This window comes from Pan troglodytes, chromosome X (assembly GCF_028858775.2).
Source record: "Pan troglodytes isolate AG18354 chromosome X, NHGRI_mPanTro3-v2.0_pri, whole genome shotgun sequence".
Lineage (NCBI taxonomy): Eukaryota > Metazoa > Chordata > Mammalia > Primates > Hominidae > Pan > Pan troglodytes.
The window spans coordinates 8,382,848-8,389,786 of record NC_072421.2 but is presented as its reverse complement, the minus strand read 5'-3'; positions in this window follow the sequence as shown (position 1 = coordinate 8,389,786).

The window sequence follows — 6,939 nt, the reverse complement described above, 5'->3', positions numbered from 1 at the left end:
CTGTCCTCACGATAATAAGTGAGTTCCCATGAGATCTGATGGTTTTATAAGGGGCTCTTCCCGCTTCGCTCACTCCTCTCTCTCCTGCTGCCTTGTGAAGAAGATGTCTGCTTCCCCTTCTGCCATGATTAGAAGTTCTCTGAGGCCTTCCCAGCCATGTGGAACTGTGAGTCAGTTAAACCTCTTTCCTTTATAAATTACCCAGTCTCAGGTATTTTTTTATAGCAGTGTGAGAACAGACTAATACATGGCCCTAACAGCATTCACTGAGTGCCTGACCGAGCCATATCTGCAGTTAGCGCTACCTCTAGCACCTTGATTATTTAAAGTAGCATATTTTCCTCTGCTAAAGCTAGCTAGATATCTGAAACATGCAGTTTAAAGATTTTTTTTTTTTTTGAGATGGAGTCTCACTCCATCACCCAGGCTGGAATGCAATGGCGCAATCCCGGCTCACTGCAACCTCCACCTCCCGGATTCAAGCAATTCTCCTGCCTCAGCCTCCCGAGAAGCTGGGATGATAGGCACCTACCACCAGACCTGGCTAATTTGTGTATTTTAAGTAGAGATGGGGTTTCACCATGTTGTCCAGGCTGGTCTTGAACTCCTGACCTCAGGTGATCTGCCCACCTTGACCTCCTGAAGTGCTGGGATTACAGGCGTGTACCCAGCCCAGTTTAAAGATTCTTATTATAAACATTTACTCATTTCCTATGCTTTAGCTAACTTCTATGTGCTGGAGAAAGCCAAAACGTACAAGTCATAGTCCCTGCTCCAAATGAACTCTGAACCTAGAGAGTGGTGGCGAGCATATCTCTAACTGAAATAAAAGTTCAGAGATGCTACAGCAATAATGTACACGTAGTAACAAAGATGAGGGTGTGGCTAAGATTAACAGAGGTGGTTGAATGTATTCCACAAGTAGAGTTTGATTTAGGCCTTGAAGAAAAAGTAGGGCTTAATGGGACACAGAAGTATGAAAGGACATTTGAACAAGAAAATACAGTGAACTAAAGGAACAGTTTACCTTAAGATTCTTTTAAAATATATTTGTAATGCCTAGCCCAGCTCTTTTCATATATTGGACAAAAAGTTTATCTAATGAGAGCAAAGGCGTGAAGACAAATGAATAGATACATAATTTATTTGTAGTTAAGACCTTAGCCAATAACATAATCCCCTTTTATAACATTGCTCCTAATGGAAATTATGTTTGTTTTACAATCACCTACTTTATGACATAGCTTCCAGGAAAAGGAGACATAAAAAAGAGTTACTGCTGCAAATGATCAATAGAGAAGGGTAGTTTTAATTAATTGCTAGGCTTGCTTTATTTTTCTTTTCAAGACGCGAACAAGTTCTTTAAATGCTATAAACTCATATATAACATCTATTAAGACTTTTACCATTTTTAAATTATAAACATCCAGATATGAAACCAATCACAAATTCTGACCTGAGAAAGAATTACAGGAAGAAAGATTCTGAGACTCAGAGTAGCCAAATAACACAAAGCTTGGCACATCATAAAAGCTTAGTATTTTACTAATTTGTGCACAGGCTTTAGAGCAGGGCAACCTGGCCTTATAATCTCTGCACAGATATGGAAAGGCTACCTTAAACTTTCATCTATTATATATTTCTCTTTTTATTTGAGTCATCTATTATATATTATTATATATTTCTTTTTTTTTTTTTTTTTTTTGAGACAGAGTTTCACTCTTGTTGCCCAGGCTAGAGTGCAATGGCGCCATCTCAGCTCACCGCAAGCTCCACCTCCCGGGTTCAAGTGATTCTCCTGCCTCAGCCTCCTGAGTAGCTGGGATTATAGACACGCGCCACCACGCCCGACTAATTTTGTATTTTTAGTAGAGACGGGGTTTCTCCATGTTGGTCAGGCTGGTCTCGAACTCCCAACCTCAGGTGATCCACCTGCCTCGGCCTCCCAAAGTGCTGGGATTATAGCCGTAAGCCACCACGCCCGGCCCATATATTTCTATCTTTTAACATTGTACAAGTGATATGAGACAATGTATATAAAGGACTGGCATGGAGTGGGCAGACAATAAGTGTAGTAAATATTAATAATAAGATTCTAATAATAGGAGTGGGTGCTCAGGAAAGCAAGGCATTTTACTAACAAAGAATAGACCAAAATCTTTATTTTGTCTCTTTGAAATGAGGTGATTAGATAATTAAATGTTTTAGTAGTTACGGTGTTCATTTTGATAACAGCACTGGTAATGACTAGATCTTGTAATCCAAATTAAAATACAGTATTTTGGTGAATTTGATGGAGCATAAGGCACTGAAGCTGTCCACCTGTCACCCAACAATATTACTTACTTGATATTGATATTATTTCCTCAGTAATTGGCTCCATGATAAGAAAAATATTTGAAGGCTAGAAAGGACTATTTATGTCTGAACAATTGGTGGACCCCTAGCAGCCATGTCCACTGTATAGTTGCTTTGCAATGAAGTACACAGAGCAGAGAATACCAGTTTTCTTTGATTGGGATTTTAAAAAATATTTAGGATTATGTGTACATTTGGTACCACATACTCACCACCTGGCTATCAAGGATCTGAACCCGTTTTCTATAAAATATATCGTTTAAGTATAAGAACTCTGAAAGCTTGCCTACTTTACTATTTCTGTTTTTCAGCTCAATGCATAATATTACATTTGGAACCCTTCATATATTAAATTAAAATGAAGTTTATAAAATAAATGTCACATTTTTAAAATGTTTCTCTTTAATAGAAATAGTCTGATATTTAGTTTCAACACCATGTTAAAAGATCTAAAGATTATCATATATTATCAGATATATTGAGTCATAAATAAATTATATTTCCAAAGGATGGCTATTTTGAATTATGTTTTCAGATTGCTATGGTCTGAATGTTTGTGTCCCATCCCAAAAATGTATCTGTTGAATCCTATCCCCCACAGTGATGGTGTTAGGATGTGCGGTCTTTGGGAGGGGAGGAGGTCCTGAAGGTGGAGCCTCATGAATGGGTTTAGTGCCCTTATCAAAGTGGCCCCAGAGAGCTCCCTTGCCCCTTCCACCATGTGAGGACAGGGCAAAAAGGTGCCATCTATGAACCAGGAAATAGGACCTCAACACACACCATCTGCTAGTGACTTATCTTGGAATGTTCATCTTCTAAATCTGTGAGAAACACATTTCTATTGTTCATAAGCCACCCGGTTTTGGGTATTTTGTTATAGCAGTCTGAACAGACTAAAACACAGATGCTATCAAAGAAAAGTCTTATTTTGTTTTATATAAATATGTAAACATATATATAACAGAAATATGTAATAATGTAATATATATAATATGGTATATATATAAAATTCATATTTTTTGAAAGTATATTACATTTAGAAAGAATTTACCCAGTGTTCCTTTAAGTAGTCAGTTTTTGTAGCATATTTCTAATGGAAAACAGCCATGCACAATGTAAAAAGCACTTACATTAGTAAGAACGGTTTGGTTTGCAAGCTTTAGAAACTCAATGCTAACTAACTTAACAAATAGAAAAGGGTACGTGTAGTGGGGAAAGCGAGTCAGGAATATAAAATATATTGTTTATGCATGAAACCTTTGAAAGCTTACTTGCTCCACCTTATCTAGAACACCAGTTACAAGCACTGTAATTAAGGAATTCTAATACGATAACAAATACTCAGGAAATCCTTACCATCTCTATTTTTCAGTTCAATGTATAATATTACATTTGCATCCACAGGCTCAAGAGGGGCAACAACACCTAGGTGTCTGTCTGTGTCTGTCAGTCTGTCTGTCTGTCTGTCTGTCTCTCTCTCTACCTCATTCTCAGCTCTGGATCCCTCTAAGCTGCCTCTGTTTTCAGGCTGGCTCCCTCCACATAGTGGCATTCACACATGACCTTCTTCATCTATTCCCTCACTGTGTTCCTAGAGACGGTGATCTATAGGAAGGAAGTAGCCCCTCTTTCTATGGTTTCGGATGGGCAGTTCTACTCCAAGATTGCAAAAGTTCCTTTCTCTGAACTCCATGGTGGTCTCAAGACAAGATATTGCTTAAACTAGGCACAGACGGCATGTTATCATGAGTATTACTTTGAAGCCCCCATGGAAAGGGCAGTGCTCCAGCAGTGTTGCCACACTCCCCTGAAATTAAAGTGCATGTATCTAAGCTCCACAGTTCATCGGGATCAGTTTGCAAGATTTGGGGAGGAAGTGACAAAGAAGAGCAGTTATCAAGCAGGAGGCAGAATAAGCAAAGCATATTGAATACACGACAAGAGATTTGTTTTTTTAAAAAACCAAAGCACTTGTAACGTTGACCGACAAGAGGTGTTAAGATGCCTGCCGGGCACGGTGGCTCATGCCTGTAATTCCAACACTTTGGGAGGCCGAGGCGGGCAGATCACCTGAGGTCAGAAGTTCGAGACCAGCCTGACCAACATGGAGAAACCCCGTCTCTATTAAAAATACAAAATTAGCAGGGCATGGTGGCACATGCCTGTAATCCCAGCTACTCGGGAGGCTGAGGCAGGAGAATCGCTTAAACCCGGGAGGCGGAGGTTGCGGTGAGCTGAGATGGCGCCATTGCACTCTAGCCTGGGCAACAAGAGCAAAACTCTGTCTCAAAAAAAAAAAAATGCCAAGACTGGAAAATGAAATAACACCACAAGGAGAGTAGACTGAAAGAACTGATTAGACTCAAAGATTCTGAGATATGGTCCTTTCCCTGGAGCAGAGGTGTGGACAAGCAACACTTATCCATGTCCATTTCTCCTCCCTTATGGGATACAGGATAAAATCTCCTGAGAGGAAGCACTGGAGAGGAAAAGGAGCCATCATGCTGGGGCATTTTGTTTCTGTGCTGGGTGCTACTGTAGGCACGTCCCGAAGCTAAAGGTTTCCTACTCCATAGCTGGTGTGCACAACCAGGGCATCTGTGCATGGCTTTGCAATACCACATCATCACGCCTCTGTAATTACACATCAGATGTCTCCCTACCCACTGGACTCTGCATCCCTGATAAGGGCTGAATTCTTTCAACTGTGTATGCCCTGTACCAACGTAACACTTGCTATACAACAGATGATTAATAATTATGTAAATGGCTAAATAAACAAACCCGTTTGAAACTAAATTACTAAGGAAAATAGACGAGCAAAAATTAGCAAATTAATTACAGAAAAAAAAGTTTCAAAGGGCAATTAAATTACTATATATTCAGATCACAATGGTAATTTACATAAATCCAACATCCAAAACAAATATTTATTGATCATATACTATGGGCCAAGTGCTAAGCTTGGCGATGAGATGACAAAGACGAATGTGAATGAATATGATATCCTTCCTTACATTAGAAAGCTGAACTTTTTTTGTTTTTTGTTTTTTCTTTAGAGATGAGGTCTCACTACATTGCTCTGGCTGAAGATGAACTCCTAGGTTCAAGCAATCCTCCCACCTCAGCTTCCTGAGTGGCTGAGACTACAGGCACATGCCACCTCACCCAGGTGAGAGCTGAACTTTTAACTAGTTACATGGAGATATGATACGAGATTGAAGGGAGTAAGGAGGAAATAAATTTAAAATTTTAAGAGTTAAATTATGGAGCATTTTGCTGCTCCAAAGAGACTTACCTTTGGTGAGCTCTCACTCTGCCAGCCAGGTGTAGAAATAGTGGATGCCCTTATCTTTCCTTTAAGTGAAAGATATCAAAGTTGTGGTGTTCATCCAGGCTGCCCGGTGATAAAGTTTTCACCTGTCTCCTGAATCGACCTGCTGACAGTGTCCAAATGCAGGAAATAACTTGCTCTGTAAACAGCATCCCAGATTCTGGTTCTGTAAATCCAGTCTCTCCTTAAACTTCTGATGCCACCACATCACTTTAAACCAGACCACCTGTCTTAATCCATTCAGGCTGCTATAATAAAGTAGCATTGACTGAGTGTTTATAAAAGAAATTTATTTCTCACAGTTCTGGAAGATGGAAGTCTGAGATCAAGGTGCCAAGATGGTCAGGTTCTGAGGAGGGTCCTTTTCCAGTTTGCAGATTGCCATCTTCTCCGTGTACTTTTATCCTTACATGGTGGAAAGAGACCTCTCTGGGGTCCCTTTTCTAAGAGTACTAATCCCATTCATGAGGGCTCCACCCTCATGACTTAATTACCTCCCAAAGGCCCCACCTCCTAATACTATCACCTTGGGGGTTAGTATTTCAATATGTGAATTTTGGAGGTATACATGCAAACCATAACACCACCAAAGGAGTTAGACCACTGCTTCAGGATTCTGTTAAAACGCAGATGCCGACTCAGATCAGGGATGGGACCTGGGATCCTTCCTTTCTCATGAGCTTCCTGGAAGATGCAGTTCTGGGGAGGATCACACTCGACCTTAAAGAGCTAGAAGGTTGTGGAAGGTTTAAGGACTGGAGTGTGTCCTGTATTTTCCTAATGTACGTTGTGCCTTCCCTTCACTAAATTCCGGTGGAGGTAAAGAATTCTGAGTAATGCAGTCATTCTACGATAAGGCAATAAGGTGTTTCAGGATCAATTTTCTCTAAAGAATAGTTATGTGAATTAAAAACATCTTCCCTAATTGTCACATCAAGGACTCACAGGTGTTGTTGGCCAGAGACGATACACCAAAACAGAAAGAAAAAGCCCAAACCAGAGGCAATTTGGAGAGCTCCACCCCTCCTCCCTGTTTTGTCTAAGGTAGAGACATTCTCGCAGACGCTCCTTTGTAGCCTCAGAGAAAGTAAATCTCTGCCCTTAAACTAGGGGACCTGGAGAGCCTTCAATCACGAAGTCAGAGATTCCTCCAGGCTTGGTTATTAGGATTAGATAAGGAAAACACTGTTTGGGGAGAGAAAGAATTATCAGAGTCCTTTAAATCTTGATGGGCATGGCAGGCATCT